Consider the following 21,683-nt stretch of genomic DNA (forward strand, 5'->3'; position numbering starts at 1 on the left):
TATATATATATAACCTTGATATATATATCTTTGTCAGAAATAAGACAAAGATATTTGCTTTTATCACTTATATTTAACTTTCTACTGGAGGTTCTAACATTGACAATTAGGCAAAAAAAAAGAAGCATAATCTTATATATATAATCTTAAAGAATCAACAAAAATCATTAGAATTAATAAGTAAACTCAGTAAGTTTTCAGTATACAAGATCAATATACAAAAAATAAATTGTATTTATATACACTAGCAATAAATAACCTGAATATAACAACAATTTAATTTATAACATAAAGAAAAATAAAATATATAGAAATATAGACAAAGAAATGCAAGACTGGAACACTGTAAACTTCAAAACATTAAAGAAATGTTAAGAAAATGAAATGATATTTTGTTTACTGGCTTTTAAAGTCCTAATATTTTTCAGATGATAATCTACAATCTGATTTACAGATTCAATGAAGTCCCTATCAAAATTCCAACTACCTTTTTTTACAATCAACAAATTAACAATAAAATTCTGATATAAATGCAAAAAATCCAGAAACACCAAAACAAATTTTAAGAACAACAAAGTTTGAGGACATTTCAATCTTAACACTTGCTAAAACTTATAGTAATCAGAGAGAATGTGGTAATAACATAAGAATAGACATAAAAACCAATGAAATAAAATTGAAAGTACTGAAAAAATCTCATGCATTATCAATTGAATATCAACACGGGTGATAAGACATTTGATAGGAAAGTGATAGTCTATTTACCAATAGTGACAAAACAACTATATTTCCATATGCAAAAGAATGAAATTAGACCCATACTTCATATCACACACAAAAATGACTCAAAAAAAATGAATCATATAACTAAATGTAAGAGATAAAATATATTTTTAAAATGTTATAGAAACGATATAATTTTCACAGCCTTGGATTTGGTAGCAGTTTCTTGGATAAGACACCAAAGCAGGAGTTTGGAGAAACATGGCAGAATGAGAGATATCCTCATATCTCTCTTCTTGAAACAACAATTAGCTAAATATCTAAAACTCAACAAAAAACACTCACTGAACACAAGCATGTGTGAGCATAGGATCTGTGCATAAGAGCTACCACAGGTCAGAACCCTGGCTATTTGGGGTAGACTGGGAGAAACAAAGAAGCTATTTTGCAGCCACCAGAGCTCCCTGATGGAGGAGGGAGAGGAGGAGGGAGAGGGGAGAAGGTGCAGTAAGTTCCCCAAATAGCCCTTTGTGGGAGAGCTGTGAGCCTCATGTGGCCTGTTGTAGTGCCCAGTAATGAGGGTAGAAAACAGAGAAGCAGGACAGCAAAGAAACAACAGTTGATTTTTACCAGCCGTGGTTGCAAAAATCAAGGCTGAGCCACAGCCCCCATCTCTCAACACAGAGGGCCCTCCCCCCATACCCTCCCAGACAAAACACCGTGGAGTCCAAGGGAATCTGAGCAAACACTACCAAAACTGTTGCTAACACTGACAGGGACTGAGACTGAGGGTAGCGAGTGTGATTAAACATTTATAAGAAGAAAAAGGCATTATTAAGATTTTTATAAAGCAGGGATCCAAGAGGCTGAGATGCCACTTACTAAAAACCAAAAGAAAACTGCCTTCTTTGCAATAGACTAAAGAAAGAACTTTATATAATGAATTATCTTTCCGGGGAAGAAAAAAAAAGCAAAATAAACTTCCATTAAAACCGAGGTGGAGAAATAGTCTATTAAAAAACATGAACGACAACGGTGAAAAGGTATTACATAAAGAAAGAGAAAAATCTCTAGAAAATAAGCTTACAGACATAGAAATATGTGACTTAAATGACAGAGAATTTAGGATGAACTTATGAAAAAACTCAGTGATATCAAAAACTAGTCATATCGACAATTTCAGGAATTGAAAAATCAACTAGATGATCAGAATAAGTTCCTTAGCAAGGAGATCGAAAACCTCAAAAAGAACAGAATAGATCTTCTGGAGATAAAAAACACACAGCAAGAGTTAAAAAATGAAATAGCAAACTTGGGAAATAAAGTCGACCAAATGGAGGAAAGGATCGGTGATATAGAAGACAGAAATCTAGAAATAAATCAGAAGAAGAGAGAAAAGGAAGAAGGAAAACTAATGAAAGAAAAATACAAGAACTAGCTGATATCATCAGGAGAGGACACATAAGAATAATGGACATTATCAAAGGGGAGGAAAAGGAGCAGGAACTAGAGAGCAATTCCAGAAAATTAGTTGATGAAAATTTCTCAAATCTAAGGAATGAGCTGGAGCTTGGAATTCAAGAAGTCAACAGAACACTCAATTATCTCAAAACAAAAAGGCCTTAACCAAGACACATTGTATTAAAATTATCAAAAATCAACGACGAAGAATTATCAGGGCAAACAGGGAGAAGAAAACAGTAAATTATAAAGGAAAAACCATTATATTTTCGTCGGACTTCTCAGCACGAACCTTACAAGTCAGAAAGTAGTAGAATCAAATATTCAAAATATTAAGTGAAAGGAATTACCAGCCTAGAATAATGTCTCCAGCTAAGCTCTCCTTTAGAAATAAAGGAGAAATTTAGACCTTTCCAGACATACAAAACTTGAGGAAATTCTCCACTACAAGGCCTGCCTGCATTACAAGAAATACTGAAAGGGGTCAGCTTACCTAAAACAAAATGACCCTCCCTACCAAAAAAAAAAAAAAAACATAATTAGAAATAAGGTGACTACTAGGCAAATGGAAGCAGAAGAGTGCAACCCTTACTAAGGACAGGGCATTATAAGCTTAAATAATAACAAGAGAATTGCTATAGCAATTTAATAATGAACATTCAGAATACATAAGGACAAATTGAGACAACGATGACTGAAAAGAGGAATATTCAAAGATCCAAATTCGCAAAGGGGAATGGAGATAAGGCACACAAAGAAGAAAATAGATGACTATGTATATATATATAACTGTCCTTTTCATATTCGTAATAGTAACCACACATCAAAGATCAGAACTGAAGTATATAACATGAAACAAGAAGAACCAGAGGCAAAGCCCACAAAAGCTAACCAAAATAAAATAGAAACACAAAGACAAGGAAGCAATAGAAACACCGAGCTACCAGAAAGCAAAAGATAAAATAGCTATAAGAATACCTCATATTTCAATAATCACTCTAAATGTAAATGGACTGAACTCACCAATAAAAAGGCACAGAATTGCAGAATGAATCAAAAAATAAACCCAACAATATGCTGTCTTCAGAAGACACATCTCAGTTCCAAAGACAAATATAGACTCAAAGTGAAAGGATGGAAAATGATATTTCAAGCAAATGGCATTTAGTGTCAAGCAGGCGAAGTGGTACTAATATCGGATGAAATTGACTTCAAAATGAAAAATGTAAAGAAAGATACGGAGAGACACATCACAATGATAACCGGAATCATCCAACAAGAAGACATAACACTTATTAATATCTATGATTCCAATCAAGGAGCTTTGAAATATGTAAAGCAATTACTAACAGAACTGAAAGGAGAAACAGATCAAAACATTATCGTAGTAGGGGACTTAAATACCCCACTGTCAGAAATGGACAGATCATCCAAACAGAAAATGAATAAGGAAATAACATTCTTAAATGAACATTACACCAAGTACATAATTGACATTACAGATCCTTCCATCCCAAAACACCTGCTTATACATTCTTCTTTAGTACATATGGAACATTCTCAAGGATTGACCACATACTGGGACACATAGATAGCCTCAACAAATACAACACAGTTGAAATCCCACCAACCATATTTTCTGATCATAGCGCTTTGAAACTAGAGATCAATTGCAAAAAGAAAGCAGGACAAACCACAAATACATAGGGCTTAAACAACATGCTACTGAAGAATAACTGGGTCAGAAAACAAATAAAAAGTGAGATCAAAAGATACATAGACACAAAGGATAATGATAGTACAACATATCATAACTTTTGGGCACGACAAAAGCAATTATAAGTGGAAATTTCATATCATTACAGGCCTATCTCCCAAAACAAGAACGAGCCCCACCTCCCCAAAATAATCTAATGCTTCATCTTAAAAAAAAATAGAAAAAGAAGAACAAATGAAACCTAAAGTCAGTAGTAGGGGAAAAATAATCATAATTAGAACAATTGGTTCTTTGATAAGGTTAATAAAATTGACAAACTCTGGCTAGATTCATTAAAGAAAAAAGAGAAAGGACAGAAATAAACAAAATCAGGGATGAAAGACAGGAAATTACGACTGCCATCACAGAAATACAAATGATCATACAATAATACTATGAAAAAGAATATAACACCAAATTTAATAACCTACAAAAAATAGATCAGTACTTAGAAAAATACGATCTTCCTAGACTGAATCAAGAAGAACTGGAAAATCTAAAATGACTGATCAACATTATGGAAATTGAAACAATCATTAAAAATCTACCAAAAAGTAAAGTCCAGGACCAGATGGCTTCACCAGTGAATTCTACAAAACATTCAAAGAAGATTTAATACGTATTCTCCTCAAACTCTTCCAAAAAATCAAAGAGGAGGCAATACTTCCCAACTCATTTTATGATACCAATATTATCCTGATACCAAAACTCCATAATGAAAACACAAAAAAAGAAAACTACAGACCAGTATTTCTCATGAATACAAATGCTAGTGAATTGAATATAGCAACATATTAGAAATATTATATACCACGTTCAAGTGGGCTTCATACCAGGGACATAGAGATGGTACAACATACGTGAATCAATTAATTTGATACACTACATAAACAAATTAAAAAATAAGAATCATATGATCATATCAATAGATGCAGAAAAAGCCCTTGACAAGATATGTCATCCAGTTATGATCAAAACACTTAACAAAATCAATATAGAAGGAAAGTACTGTAACATAATAAAGGCCATATATAACAACCTTCGGCCAACATTACATTTAATGGTGAAAAACTAAAAACCTGCCCTCTAAGATGAGGAACAGAATGAGCCTGTCTAATACCATCACTGTTATTCAATATAACACTGGAGGTCCTAGCCAGTGTAATCAGGCAAGAGAAACACATAAAAGGCATCAAAATAGCAAATGAAGAAATCAACCTGTCACTATTTACGGATGACATGATTCTCTATATAGAAAATCCTAAAGACTCCACAAGAACACTACTAGAAACAATAAGCAAATACAGTAAAGTTTCTTGATGCAAAATCAATGTTCAAATTCCATAGCATTTCTATAATAATGAATTGTCAGAAAAAGAAGTAGAAAAAATAAGTCCTTTGCAATTGCAACAAAAAGAATGAAATAATTAGGAATAAATCTAATAAAACATGTAAAGTACCTAAGTAATGAAAACTATAAGACCCTATTAAAATATAACGAAGATACAAAGAAATAGAAAGATATTCTGTGTTCTTGGATTGGAAGAGTCAACATAGTTAAAATGACCATATTACCTAAAGCATTATACAGATTTAATGCAATCCCCATCAAAATCCCCTCGGCGTTTTTTTTTAAAGAAATAAACAAAAAATCATCAGATTTGTATGGAAGCACAAAAGATCCTGAATTGCCAAAGACATCCTGAGAACAAAACCGAGGCTCGAGGCATCACTCTGCCCAACTTCTAATTGTAACACAATGTGATAATAAACAAAACAGCATGGAATTGGCAGAAAAACAGACACACAGACCGGGATAACAGAATTGAGAGTCCAGATGTATACCCATCTTTATATAGGAAAATAATATTTGACAAAAAAGCCAAAAAACAGACAAGGAAGAAAGGAAATCCTCTTCAATAAATGGCGCTGGGAAAACTGGGAAGCCACCTGCAAAAGAATGAAATTAGACAGTTTTCTATCACCGTACCCAAAAATTAACTCAAAATGGATCAAGGACCTGAATATAAGATCAGAAACAATAAATTGCATAGAAGAAAACATAGGTACTAAACTCAAGGACCTTGAACTTAGAGAGGATTTTATGAATTTGACCTGAAAGGCAAGGGAAGTCTAAGCAAAAATAAATGAATGGGACTACATCAAACTAAAAAGCCTCTGCTCAGCAAAAGAAACCGTCAACAACTAAAGAGACAACCATCCGAATGGGAAAATATATTTGCAAGCAATACTTCTGATAAGGGCCTAATATTCAAAATATACAAAAAACTCATACAACTCAATAACAACAACAAAAAAAATAAAAACCAAAAAACATCCAATCAAAAATTGAGCAGAGGACCTGAACAGACACTTCTCCATAGAGGACATATAAATGACCAACAAACACATGAATAGATGCTCAACATCACTAGCTATTAGAGAAATGCAAATCAAAACCACAGAGATATCTCACACCTGTTAGAATAGCTGTTATCAAACAGGACAAATAATAACAAATGTTGGAGAGGATGCAGAGAAAAAGGAACCCGCATATACTGCTGATGGGACTGCAAATTGTTACAGCCATTACGAACAACAATCTGGAGGTTTCTCAAAAAACTAAGAATTGATCTACTAAACGATCCTGCAATCCCTCTACTAGGTGTTTACCCCAAAGACTTGAAAACCCATAGCTGAAAAGATATTTGAACCTCGATGTTCATAGCAGCATTATTCACACTGGCCAGGACATGGAAGCAACCAAAGTATCCTATGATAGATGATTTGATAAAGAAGCAGTGTTACATATATATATAATGAAATATCACTCAATCATAAGAAGAGATACAATTCTGCCATTTGCAACAATATGGATGGACCTCTAGATAATCATGCTAAGCGAAATAAGCCAAAAGAAAAGTTGAAAATCACATCTCACTTGTATGTGGAATATAAACCTAAAAGGGACAAATGAGCAGGACAAACAAACAGAGACTCAGAGTCATGGACAATAGACTAGTGGTTACCAGAGGGGAGTGGGGAAGGAAGAGGGGGGAGGTAGACTGGGTAAAGGGAGTCAAATATGTGGTGACAGAAATAAATCTATCTATGGGAAATGAACACATAGTGCCTTACTGTTAAAATGTATAGTTAAAACTTATTTTATTTAGTTAACCAATGTCACCATAAAAATTAATTAATTAATTAATTAACTAAAAAAAAGATACGAAAGAAAGAACAACTACTATGGACTGAATATTTTGTCCCCTCAAAATTTGTATATCAAAGCTTTAAGTCCTAATGCAATGATATTTGGAGATGGGCATTTGGGAGATCATTAGCTTTAAATTACGTCTTTAGGGTGGAATGCAGTTAGGATCCTTAAATGAAGAGAAAGAAACTAGAGCTCTTTTTTCCCCCACCATGTAAAAACACAGTAAGGGCATCAGTCTATAAGTTAGAAAGAGGGTTCTCTCTAGGAACTGAATCTATTGACACCTTGATCTTGTACTTCTTTGCCTTCAGAACTGCGAGAAATAAATGTTTGATTTTTAAGCTACCCAGTCTATGGTATTTCGTTATGGCAAACAGAGGTGACTCAGATAGCAACAAAAGGAAAAATATATAAATTGGACTTCATCTATATTCAAAACTTTGTGTTTCAAGACACAATCAAGAAAGTAGAAAGAAACTTCACAGATTTAGAGAAAACATTTGTAAATTATGTATATTAATTGGCTTGGTTTTCTAGAATAGAAAATAATATTTAAAATTCAATAAAAAGAATGCAAGTAATTGAATTAAAGTATGGACCAAGAATCTGAACACATAGTTTTCTAAAGATGTAAAAATGTCTCATAAGCACATGGAAAGATGCTTAAAATCATTAGTCATTAGAGAAATGCAAATTGAAGCTTCAGCGAGATACCACTTTGTACACACTATAATGACATTAATAATAATAATAATAATAATAATAATAGTAAAAAAACAGACAATAATGAGAATTGGGAAGGCAATGGAGAAATCGGAACCATTATACATTCCTGGTGATAATGTAAAAGGCTGGAACTGTTGTTGAAAAGTTTGGCAAATTTTAAATATGTTAAACATAAAGTTATTATATGGTCCAGCAATTCCACTTCTAGTTATATATCCGAGATAAATGAAAACATTTGCACAGAAACTTGTACACATATGTTCATAGGAGCATTAATAATAGAACCAAAAAATAGAAACAAACCAATTGTTTGTTAACTAATAAATAAATAAACAAAATATTATCCAGCTGTACAATGAAATATTATTAAGCACTGGAAACAATGAAGTAATAATATAGGCTCGATCATGGATGCACTTTAAAAACAGCAGGCTTGCTGAAAGAAGCCAGACACAAAAAGCCACAAAATAAATTATTTTATTTAGATGAATTGCCCAGTATTAGCAAATCCATAAATACAGAATTATTATGTGTAGTTTCCAGGGGATGGGTAAGGGTAGAGTGAAATGGGGAATGGCTACTAATGATTATGAGATTTACTTTATGGTAATAAAAATATTCTGAAATTATGTATTAATCATGGTGGCACAATTTTAATGTTAATACATTAGATATACTAAATATATAATTTTATTTTTTTATTTTATTAAATTTATTGGGGTAATACTAGTTAATAAAATTACATAGGTTTCAAGTGTACAATTCAATAATACATCATTTGTATAATGCATTGTATGTTTACCACTCAAAGTTAAATTTCTTTCTGACCCCCTTTACCCTTATCTACCTCCTAGACTCCCCGCTTCCCTCTCATGACTCAATAAATTTCTGTCCGTATCAGTGAGTCTGTTTTTTTTTTTTGTATTGTTCATTTGTTGCTTTCAGTTTTATATCCCACATGTGACTGAAATCATATGGTTCTCAACTTTTCTGTCTGACTTATTTCACTTAGCATGATAATCTCAAGATCTATCCATACCATCGCAAATGGCAGTATTTCATCTCTTCTTATGGCTGAATAATATTTCATTGTATATAAGTACTACATCTTTATTAAATAATCTATTGAAGGGCACTTCAGTTGTTTCCATGTCTTGGCCACTATGAATAATGCTGCAATGAACATCAGGGTAGATATACCTTTATGAATAAAAGTTTACAAATTTGACGGTAGATACCCAAAGAGGGATTTCTGGGTCAGATGGTAATTCTATTCTTAATTATTTGAGGACCATTCATAATGTTTACTATAAGGATTTCCAATTTACATTTCCACCAGAAATATATGAGGGTTTCTTTTCCCCACAACCTTTCCAACACTTGTTATTACTTGTCCTGTTGATGATAGCCATTTTAACATGTGTAGGGTAGTATGTCATGGTGGTTTTGATTTGCATTTTTAAAATCGCTAGTGAATTGAGCATCCTTTCATATGTTTTTTGGATATTTGTGTGTCTTCTTGGAAGAATGTGTGTTCAGATCCTCTGCCCATTTTGTAATAGATTATTTGTTTGTTATTGAGTTGTATGAGTTCTTTGTATGTTTTGAATATTAGCACCTTATTAGAGGTGTTCTTTGCAAATATCTTCTTCCATTTAGTTAGATGCTTTTTTGTTTTGTTGATGGTTTCTTTTGCTGTGTAAAATCTTTTTAATTTAATATGGTCTCATTTATTTACTTTTGCCTTTCATTCCCTTGCCTTTGAGATCAAATTTATAAAATCTTCTCTAAATCCCAGGTCCATGAGTTTAGCACCTATGTTTTCTTTTATGCAATGTATTGTTTCAGGGCTTATATTTATGTCCTTGATCTCTTTTGAGTCAATTTTGGTGTATGGTGACAGATAGCTGTCTTTTTACACTCCTTTTGCATGTTGCTTTCCAATGTGACCAGCACCATTTATTAAAGAAAGTTTCCTTTCTTCATCTTATGTTTTTGGCTCCTTTGTCAAAAATTATTTGCCCATATGGACAAGAGTTTATTTCTGGGTTCTCAATTCTGTTTTATTGTTCTGTGTGTCTGTTTTTCTGATTATACAATACCGTTTTGATTATTGTCTCTTTTGAGTATAATTTGAAGTGAGGCAGATTGATACCTCTAGCCTTGTTCTTTTCTCTTAGGTTTGTTTGGCTATTCAGGGTCTTTTGTGATTTTATACATATGTGATGATTTTTTCTTCTATTTCTTTAAAAATGTCATTGAGATTTTGATGAGAATTGCATTAAATCTGTAAATTACTTTGGGTAATAAAATAACTTTAACTATGTTGATTCTTCTAATCCATAAATACTGAATATCTTTTCATTTCCTTGTGTCTTCTTCAATTTCTTTGAATAATGTCTTATCCTTTTTAGTGTATAGATCTTTCACATGCTTTTTAAAGTTTATTTTAAATATTTTATTCTTTTTGTTGCAATTACACAATGATTTTTTGTTTCTTGTTCTGAAATTTTATTGTTGGTTTGTAGAAATGCTATGAATTTCCTAGTGAATTCTACTAAACATTCAAAGATGATTTAGCATCTAGTCTTTTCAAATTCTTTCAAAAAATTGAAGAAGAGGCAATAGTTTCTAACTCATTTTATGAAGCCAACATCATCCTGATACCAAACCTTGGTAAGAATAACACAAAATAAGAAAACTATAGACCAATATTTCTGATGAATACAGATGCAAAAATCCTAAACAAAATACTAGCAAATCAAATACAACAATACATTAAAAAGATTATGTATCATGATCAAATAGGGTTTGTTCCAGAGGTTCAAGGATTGTTTAGCACACACAAATTGATTAATGTGATACACCACATAATTGAAATCAAAGATAAAATTATATGATCATATTAAGATATGCAGAAAATGCATTTGACAAGATATAGCATCCATTTAGGATTAAAACACTTAATGAAGTGGTTATAGAAGAAAAGTATCTCAATGTAATAAAAGCTATATATGACAAACGCTTAGCCAATGTCATACTTAATGGTGAAAAACTAAAAGCCTACTTCTAAGATCAGGAACAAGATAAGGCTGTCTGCTATGACAACTTTTATTCAATAGAGTGTTGGAGTCCTAGCTAGAGCAATTAGACAAGAGAAATAAATAAAAGGCATCCAAATTGGCAATAATAAGTTATACAGTTTTAAATGTTCTATTTTTTGGTATGTGTATTATAGCTCATTTTTAAAAAAACTTTGTCATTCATTTTGCATATTTATATGACCTAACTTTTGAGAGATGCTTGGAGAGCAAAATTTAGGAAAGCCTCTTTGAAATCTTGAGTAATATCCACAATTTATAGCTTCCGCTCTTTATCTTATCCATTGGTAAGAGTAGCTTTTATTTAAATATTTGAACATCCTGCAGGGTTCCAAGATTTCCCATGGGAGAGCTTAGAGTACTTATTTAAACTTAGCAATTGTTAATATTAAGATTGTACCATAAGTGTCTATGGCAATGTCACCCTGAACACGACCGATCTTGTCTGATCTTGGAAGCTAAGCAGGGTTGGGCCTGGTTAGTACTTGGATGGGAGACTGCCTAGGAAGACCGGGTGCTGTAGGCTTACAAAAAAAAAAAAAAGACTACACCATACAAGTGATAACTATCTCCTTTATTCTTTCCCCTAGGCAAAGAGGAGTCAAGTAGATTTTAACCGCTGTGGCTAAGCAGATCATATAGTCCTTCTGTAGCATGAGTTTGTTTTCTATAGAATGGAGTTAAATATTTACACCTACATGCTTCTATTGGATGTCGTGCTAATTGCCAAAATCCCTGGAATGGAGACATTGGAACTATTCAGTGTTCAGGTACAATCATAACTTATTTTTTTTTTATTTGCTTTATGAGAGAGTGTGCAAAATATGATTCTTTATAGATATAGTAAATATATTTTACATGTTAGCTTTATTCAACTATTGGGGAAGCCTAAAAGTTGAGGCTACTTATACAGCTTTGATTGGAGTCCCCATATATAATATAGCAGTGAGACAACTAAATATGTTCTCTAATCTTTATTATGCCACTACTGATTGATATTAGACTATATACTATATAACCATGTTTCAAAACAGTAAGAAAATAGCTATTCTTTAAGAGTTTATCCCACAGTGGCAAAATAAAAAGATAATTTTTTTTGTAATTTCTGATGTTATGTTTCCAAAGAAATATAAATATTATAGTAGTCTTTCCTTATCTTTAGTTTTGCTTTTTGTGGTTTCAGTTACCTGAGGTCACCAGCAGTTCAAAAATATTTTTTTTTAAAGTTCAGAAATTTAAAAAAAAATACTATTTTAAATTACACACTGTTCTGAGTGGTGTGATAAATTCTCATGCCTTCCTGATCTGCCCCTTTTGGGATATGAGTTATCTCTTTTTCCAGCATATTAGTGCGGTATAAGCTACTCGCCCATTAGTCACTTAGTAGCCATCTCAATTATCAGATCCGTTAAGAGAGAGAGAGATAGTAAAAGAGAGAGAAAAAAAGAGAGAGAGAGAGAAACACTTACAAAATGTTTATTAGAGCATATTGTTATAATTGTTCTTTTTTATTAGTAGTAATTGTTATTAATCTCTTATTGTGCTTAATTTATAAATTTAATTTTATTATAAATATGTATGAACAGGCATACATTGTTTCATTTCTTTTATTGCACTTTGAAGATATTGTGTTTTTTACAAATTGAAGGTTTGTGGCAACCTTGCATTGGGTAAGTCTATAGGCAGAATTTTTTCAACAGGATCATATGATAATTAGCTTTCTTTTAGCAATAAAGTATTTTTAATTAAGGTATATGCATTGTACTTTTGGACATGATGCTATTGCACGCTTAATTGAGTACAGGATAGTTTAAACATAACTTTTACATGCACAAGGAAACCAAAACATTGTGTGACATCTTTACTTGTGTTATTAACTTTATTGCAGTGGTCTGAAGCAAATATACAGTATCTCCAATGTATTCCTGTATAGGAAAAATATAGTATATATAGAATTTGGTACTATCTGAGGTTTCAGGTATCCACTGTTGGTCTTGAAATGAATCCCCCATGCATAAGAGGGAGACTACTGTAATTACTATTACTGGGCTCTTACTAAGTGCCAAAGTCTGTTCCAATTTGTTTAGATGCATTAATCTGTTAACACTTAAAACAATCTCATTATCATTTTAGGTAGGCACCACTACTGTCATTTCTTTTCAGAAATGAGGCAATTAAGTTTGAAAGAACTTAATTTGCTGAAAGTCAAATATCTAATAAGTCTTAAAATCAGGATTTTAATTCTGGCAGTCTGTCTCCAGAGCATGAGCTCTTAATCACCATGCTTTACTGCATCCTTAAATAAGGTTTAAGTTGTGTGTATATGTAAGTGTGAGGAGGATGCAGAGGGGAGTAATAGTGAGATGGGATGGTATTGTGTCATTTTATGTGAGATATAAATCAATTTTTTCTTACCAACACATTTATTGGTGTCCATTATTTTAAAAGTTTATTAAAAATGAATAATTAAATATTACCCACATGTTTGCTACTAATATAGCATGGTGACCCATGGGCATGGACTACAGTTTAGTAGTCACCAGAGGAAAGGAGGGAAGGAGTCAAATATATGGTGGTAGAAAAAATTTTAACTTTGGGTAGTGAACACACAATGTAGTATACATATGACATATTATTAAATTGCACAGTTGAAACCTGTGTAATTTTATTAACCGATGTTACCTCAATAAATTTAATAAAAATGATTTAGCAACATCCTTAATTTATACCTGTATGCACTTTAAATTTGTTAAAATTCTAATTTATTTTATTTTGCAATCACCTCTATCAGGTGACTTCAAATTGTGTACACTTAGTAAATATGTCAGACTGTATTTGTGATTTAGATGAGAAACTACACTTATAAGACCTTATTTTTAGTTTTAAAATGAGAATTTAATGGACATCATATATATATTTTTTTTTTCTGTAAAGATTTTGAAAGATGGATGGGGATATACTTCTACGATTCCAAGCATGACACAAAAGACTGACCTCAAGTTTTAGCTTTCAGTCTGGTACTTGGGAATTTGTGAAGAAAAATGTGAACAGTATAAGATACTGCCTATCATTTCTTAAGCTCATACTATGTGCTAGGTGTTCTTATAAACTTTTTTAAATATGTTACTTCATTTACTCATCACAACAATACCATAAGGCAGACATTATTATTACTCCTATTTTACATAAGAGGAAACTGAAGCTCAAGTATTAAATTCTTAAGTGTCAGATCCAGAATTCAAGCTCACACGCATATTCACTACATGCTTTCAAGTTGAGAAATATAGAGGGGAGTATAAAGTGCTCTTTCTTTTCCTTTTCCTATTTGATGGCTTCTGAGTTAAACATGCCAATTAAACCAAGGGCAATTATGGATAGTTAAGAACTACATCATTAGTGTTTTGGACTCGATAAAGACTACTTAGGATTTTCCTAATGTAATACTTGGGCTGTTGGTGTTAGAGCACCATTGGGCTGCTTCCATCATAAGGTGAGAAGACAGAAATTTTTCTTGCATTTAAATCTAATGAATAAATGTTGTTTATTTCATATTTAAATATTAATTATAACAAACCGTTTAGAGAATGAAGAAATGTATATAGTTACAGAAAACCTAAATTTTAAGGGTATGAATTTATTGAGCATTTTATAAAAGCTGTTTTCTAAAAGATAAGTAATCTTAAATTATTATCTTGTCTTATTATTTTTTTTACATATCAATAATCCAGGACTAGAAAATTAAATTAGAAAGAAGACTATTTTAGAAAGTTGAAAGACAAAAGTAGTTAAAAAGAAATCAAAGATATTGTAAATGTGGAGAAATAGATCACAAAATAGCTGCAGCAATGTATCTTGTAAACATAAAAGAAAACAGGGCCTGATTGGTGAGTACAAGTTAATGAAGAGGAAAAAGCCAATTATACATTCTACTTAATAGATAATTCTCATTCTTAATATTTGGGAAACAAATATTTCACATTCAAAGACTTATCTCAGGAATGGGCTATTTAACAAAATGTAAGTTATGTGTGTCTCTAGTTATTGCTCCTAGGAATCTGAACCAAGTAAATTATTGATTTATTTTAACCTATATTGTTAATTTGTGAAATATTTTGGCATTCGTATTTAATTATGGTTTAATAAGTGGGAGAATATAGGTCTAACATAAGCTCAAATCTATTTATTAACATTTTTGCTTTTAACTTTAGTTTTATTTGATAGTTTTGTGAATTTGTTCCACTTATATACTTGTGGCTAAATTTACTTGAAGTCTTTGCCTATTTTTAGAATCTATCCAAGTAGATTATCCAAAATATTTTCCTAGAAGTGTATAGCATTTAGAATTGTGAAGAAATTTGTTTATGTTTAACATATATTTGCTTGGTTAAATGGTTTACATATTTTATACAATTTTGGTTTGATGGCAAGATGATTTAAGCATTTTAAATGACTTGGCTGTTGAGTTTTGTTTATAAAGATAGCTGGGGAGAGAATAATTAGAAATAGCTAGAGTAGGCAAAGTACCAACATGGGCCTCCACTAAGAAAAAGGCGACAAGAAAAGTGTCTTCTCAGCAAATCAATAAATTGTTCTAGAAAGAGATTGCTCCGGAGAGGAAGTAACTCATGAATAAAGGAAGAAAAGAAAGAACAGCTCATAAAGACAAAGAGAAAGACAGAGAGAATGGCTACCTTTAAAATTAATAAATAATTAAAAAAACAAGACAGCAACAACAAAAAACCTGAACTGTCCATTGCATGATTTAGTAAAAACAAATCAATATGATTAAGCACTTAGATGGTGAGGGTTGTGTGAGAGCAGGAGAGAGGGCAAAATAGGAGTGCAGTTTAGGGCATCAGTTCAGATTTTTTAATTCTTTCTCTTTTTCTCTTTCTTTTGCTTTGCATGGTGATGTTTTAATCATTTGAACTCTATTTTTAAAATTTATTTATTTATTTTAATTAGTTTCAAGTATACAGTACATTGGTTAGACATCTATATAGTTTATAAAACGATTCCCCGAATTGCTTCCTCCCTCCCCTTGCCCTCCACCTAGTCAACATATTAATGCTAACTGCATTCCCTATGCCGCGCTCCCCATCCCCGTGACCATCTATCAACTACTAATTTGTACTTTTAAACCCTTCATCCAATTCTCCCAGCCCCTCATGAACTCTATTTTTAAAAGCAAATAAATCATTTGTGAATAAGTCTAAGTTTCTTACTATATTCAAGAAAACTCTATTGGTATAGTCCTGAAAGCCTTAATTTTCTAGGATCAAAGTACTCTGTGTTAAAGCTCCTGAGCTAGATAAGAAACTTGGAAATAAGATGACTCTCTTGAAGACAAAAAAGTAAAACTTACAATAAATAAGATTAGCCATCTGCAGGTTATCAGCATTCGCCTTATAGAACTGCATGCAATTGTGGTTATTAAGAGATATTGTGTCTTCTGTAATCAAGATGATTAGCTTATTTCTTCAGGACTAGAATGTAACTAAAGTTTTAAGTTAATTAGCGTGTTTGTACTATGAAAAAAAAATACGTTATCGTAGTTCGAGGTAGATTGCCAAAAGTGTACATAAAAAAGGCAAAAATAGTAAGAATTTAGCCTTGTTTTTATTTTATTTTTTCTCTTTTATTGAGATATAATTGACATACAGCATTGTATAAGTTTAAGATGTACAGCATAATAATTTGATTTACATATAATTACCAAATAATTACCACATAAGTTTAGTTAACATTCATCACCTCACATAGTCAAAGAAAACCCTTTTTTTTCCTTGTGATGAGAATTTTTAGGATCTACTGACTTAGTAGCCTTGTTTATCCAGCATGATGCAATGAAGTGAGGTACTGTGTCTTGTGGACATGAGTTTTCTGTTACTAAACATATCTCTCTTGTTTTTATTTTTTTTTTAATTAAATTTATTGGGGCAGCATTGGTTAATAAAATTATATAGGTTTCAAGTGTACATTTCAATAATACATCATATGAACATTACATTGTGTGTTTACTACTCAAAGTCAAGTCTCCTTCCATCACCATATATTTGACCCCCTATACCCTTATCTACCTTCCCCCCTTTTACCTTTCCCTTTGATAATCACAAAACTGTTGTCAATGTCTATAAGTTTTTGTGTGCCTTGTTTGTTTGTCTCTTTGTTCTATATCCCACATATGAGTAAAATTATATTGTTCTCAAATAGATACGTCTCTTATTATAGATCAATAATTAATAATCAGTTTATCCTGTGACCTATATTTTGTGCCTCTCAATGTTCGCCATATTTAGATTTTTGTTAAGTAGTTCTGTGACTATCTAATTCAGTTTACCAAGTGTTTTGATGTCATATAGATTTTCTTTTACCACTAGAATAAGGTTTTTCAATTGCAAAATTAAAAATTAGCATTCTAGTATATACATATATAGCTTCTGAAAATAATTAATGTGAAACTCTAACTAAGACATTGTCACTTCTGGATATAGGGAAAAAAGTAGAGTCTGAGACTGTATATTTTGTATGGTAAGCTAAACTACTATAACAAATAGAATGAAAAGTATAGTAACTCAACCTCAATACAGGTTTATTTCTTGCTAATTTAACAGTTCACATTGGGTGTTTCCTATTGGCAAGATGCATTCCTTCAGGCGGTGACCTATATATATATATTTTTCTATCTATGGATGCGCCATTCCCTAGAGCTTTTTCCATATGCATTTATTAAAAATAATAAAAAGAATTGAGGGGAAATTATAAGCTACTGATAAGCCTTACCAGAAAATGGCACAACGTCTTATTCTATTGACCAAAATTCCACCACATGGCCACATCTAATTGAAAAGGAAGGTGAGACATTTAGCCTAACTGTGTGCCCAGAAGAAGGGTAAGTAGTTTTAGTTATCAGCTAGTAGTTTCTTCTAATTCCTGTAGAGCTGAGGTCGACTTTATACCTTGATGACTGGACCAAGAACTCTAGCCCAAGTGGCCAGGTAGACACACTATTGGATATCTATCTTTAATTCCTAACTAGAGTACCAAACAAAAAGTTATTACTTAGTGGTAATAACTGGAGATAAAGTCAAAGTGATAGAAGAATTTAAATCTGATATTGGTCATTGCTATCATTCCCAGTCCCTCCATAGTAATTCGTACAACATAGTAGGTACCTAGACACAACTGGGAGAGAACGCAATTTTGACCTCTAGTTTTAGGATTTATTGTAAACATGGAAAAATAAAGGGAACTTATAGAAATATGAAAAATAATTAAAGTTTTTAAGCTATTTTCGACCAATTATCCTACATAGATTCTTGACATTACTTATGACTTAATTTGTCAGCTTATTTTTCTACTAGTTTTCCAGTTCAGAGAGAGGAAAGAAAAAAATGATGAAAAATGGACAGAACACTGCATGGCAAGAAACTGTATGTTAGCTACAGCCTAAATAATCATAACACTAATGCATTATGTTTCCTTTCTTCACTCTACATCCTGTTTACTTGTCTTTCCAGTAGCCTTTCATTTTTACATTATCTTCAGGTAGTTCTGATGATATGTAAAATTCATTCTTAACATTAATTTAATTGGCAAAGCCAAGATCACAAGAAAAGCTTTCTCTTAAGTAAAAGAGAAAATGTGAGAAAAAACAAAAAACAAAAGAACAAACAGAAATCATGCTCAGTTGTGCTTAGTATCAGGTCTAATTTCATATAATAAAGATGGGTACATTGCTTAGAATTGGAACCCTCATACATTGCTGGTAGAAATGTAAATTGGTACAGCCACTATAAAAAACAGTATGGAGTATTTTTTACAAAATTAAGAACAAAACTACCATATGACCCAGCAAGCCCTCTTCTGGATATCCACCTCCAAAATTTGAAAACAATTATGCATAAAGATATATGCACCCCAATGCTCGTAGCAGCATTATTCATGACAGCCAAGACATGGAAACAACTGAAGTGCTGTCTGATAGATGATTGGATAAAGAAGATGTGGTACACATATACAATAGAATATTACTCAGCCATAAGAGAAGATAAAGTACTGCCATTTGCGACTATATAGATGGATCTTGAGATTTTCATGCTAAGTGAAATAAGTCAGACAGAAAAAGTTGAGAATCATATGATTTCACTTTTTTGTGGAACATAAACAAACAAAGCAACAAACAAACAAGATACAAAAACTCATAGATACTGACACAGTTTAGTGCTTACAAGTGGAAAAAGGAGGAAGGAGGAAGGTAGATAAGGGTAAAGGGGGTGAAATATATGGTGACAGAATGAAATTTGACTTTAGGTGGTGAATGCACAATGCAATATACATATGACATATTATTGAATTGTACACTTGAAACATATAATTTTATTAACCAATATCACTCCAAAAAATTTAATAAAAATAAATAAATAAATAAATAAATAAATAAAAATTATAAATCAGAAAAAAATTTACTATAGCATTAAAATAAATCCTTTTTCTATGTACCATATTCACTGTCTTACACAGCTTTTGTCTCCAATGTTGTCAGATCTTAAAATTCTAACTATGTCTTTTGAATTTATTGCTATGCATTTCTAAAACCATGAAAAGCAACAGATAACTGGAATAGTAAACCATGGTAACACATGCTGATTATTTTAATTGATTGAAAGTAATTCACAAAAATTGTAATACATTAACCTATCTGTGAATATGGTGACATCATTGAAGTGAGTGCCAGATAGAATTATGGTACAAGTATAAAAATTAAATTATTTTATGCTTATGGTATCAAATCATATTTTATACTCCAGATTTCTTTTAACCTATTTCTCAGTTTTATAAGAAATATACATTGGAGAAGCCTTGGAAGGAGAAAATAACTGCAAAAAATATTTGCACTAATATTATTATTTGCCATAGGGAAAATAGCATAAACTCCTTGGGTCTTAAAAGAATAAAATGCATGATTAGCATGGAAGAGTCTTCATTACTCAGAATGTCACATATAAACATAAAAATTAAAACATCCATACACTCATATTTATTTGGGAAGTTATTAATAGAAGTCTAATAATGTTGTCTCTGTTCAAACATGTTTTAGACCTTCTTTCCCTTGGGAAAAATCACCTTCTGTGAGCAAGCCACATTATTTTCTATATATTTTTTATTATTTATTATTATTTATGCCTACAGCACCTGGTCTTCCTAGGTGGTCTCCCATCCGAGTACTAACCAGGCCCGATCATGCTTAGCTTCTGAGATCAGACATCAGGCTTGTTTAGGGTGGCATGGCCATAGACCACAGACCATGGCTGCACTGGGGCATGAACCCAGGACCTTCTGCATGTAAAGCAGACGTGCTAACCGCTACACTATAGAACCATGTCCAATTATTTTCAATATTCTTGATTGTGACATATCATAATCTTTTGAAGATGAACTTGATTTTTTTTTTTTTTTTAGGAACTACAAAATAATTTTGTTTATTGAGTGCAAGATAATGCGAGCAATATAAAAATCAAAAGCTTATCTGGTTTTAATTGGCTTTTCTTTCTCTTGTCAAATGGGGGTGGGATTTTATTTGTACATTTTCTAAGGCTTTTAATCCACTCATGAACCTTACATGAGAGAAGCCATTGGGCAGAAAGATTTCTTAAGTAACTCATTGGGAGAACTCTTATCAGGGCGGGAGTAATTGCTCAGTGCTGACTACTTCTTTCCCTTTTGCTTCATCTGTACTAAAAAATAGTCATTGCATGCAATTGTGAGCCCAGCAATTAGTGAAAAGAAGCTCTGTAAGCCCACTCAGCCATCTTGGCACTGGTCCAGGTCCTTCATTATTTTGTTCGTGACCAGAGGGTCTTTTTAATTTTCCAAAAATCCAGAAAATGCCTCTTCCATGAGTACTCTCACATCCTTCTTTGTTAAGTAGCCTTTACCCTCAACAAATATGTGAAAAGTGAACATCATGGTTTCTATGATATGTTCCATTGGAGACAGTATTTTGTTGAGGTGGTAGCAAGAGGCGCAGCAGATTCACTCAGCTCTGAAATTGATTTTTAGTTAAAATACTATCAAAACATAAATAAGATGACTACAGTTATGAATAAGTTGTCTAATATAATTTTAGACTAACAAATAAAATTTTTAAATATAGTAATATGGTTAACTTATTTGTATGGTTAAAAATAGTTTTATTCAATAGATATTTACAGAGTGTTAGATATGTATAAAACACTGTCTTAGATGTTATAAAAGTTGTTCTTAATTCTGGCTATGCAGTAAAATTATTTGGGAAGCTCTTAAAATACTAAGTTCTACTCTCATAAATGATGATTTATCCGTCTGAGGTAAGGCATAGGTATTGATATAAAAAATTGAAAATAAACTCAGGCAATTGTAATGTATACCATAGTTGTAAATAGATTAAGTAAAAGATTTAGAGATGAGTAACACAAATAGGTGAATACAACTGAGGGAAAATTGCTTCTGACTCCCTATATTATTAACTTATTTTATAAGGTCATAATCTCAGGAGTGACTAAAAGGTGAAAGTAAAGTATCATTTATTATTTACTTTGTACCAAATAGTTTTTATATATCTCTATACATTACACAGTATTTAATATTCACAACAATTACATGGCATACACAATTACTAATGTCTAAACGTTTGCATCCCTTCAAAATTTATATTTTG

The 21,683-nt window shown here is 31.9% G+C and overlaps 3 pseudogenes; 1 reads left to right on the plus strand and 2 right to left on the minus strand.

The window, feature by feature from the left end:
• Positions 1 to 11,391: 11,391 nt before the first annotated feature.
• On the plus strand, positions 11,392 to 11,510 carry LOC111740455 (annotated as a pseudogene).
• An 8,657-nt stretch (positions 11,511 to 20,167) lies between these two features.
• LOC111740416 lies at positions 20,168 to 20,283 on the minus strand (annotated as a pseudogene).
• Positions 20,284 to 20,692: 409 nt separating this feature from the next.
• On the minus strand, positions 20,693 to 20,980 carry LOC105292766 (annotated as a pseudogene).
• Between the last annotated feature and the right edge of the window lie 703 nt (positions 20,981 to 21,683).

This window comes from Pteropus vampyrus, unplaced genomic scaffold, assembly GCF_000151845.1.
Source record: "Pteropus vampyrus isolate Shadow unplaced genomic scaffold, Pvam_2.0 Scaffold63, whole genome shotgun sequence".
Lineage (NCBI taxonomy): Eukaryota > Metazoa > Chordata > Mammalia > Chiroptera > Pteropodidae > Pteropus > Pteropus vampyrus.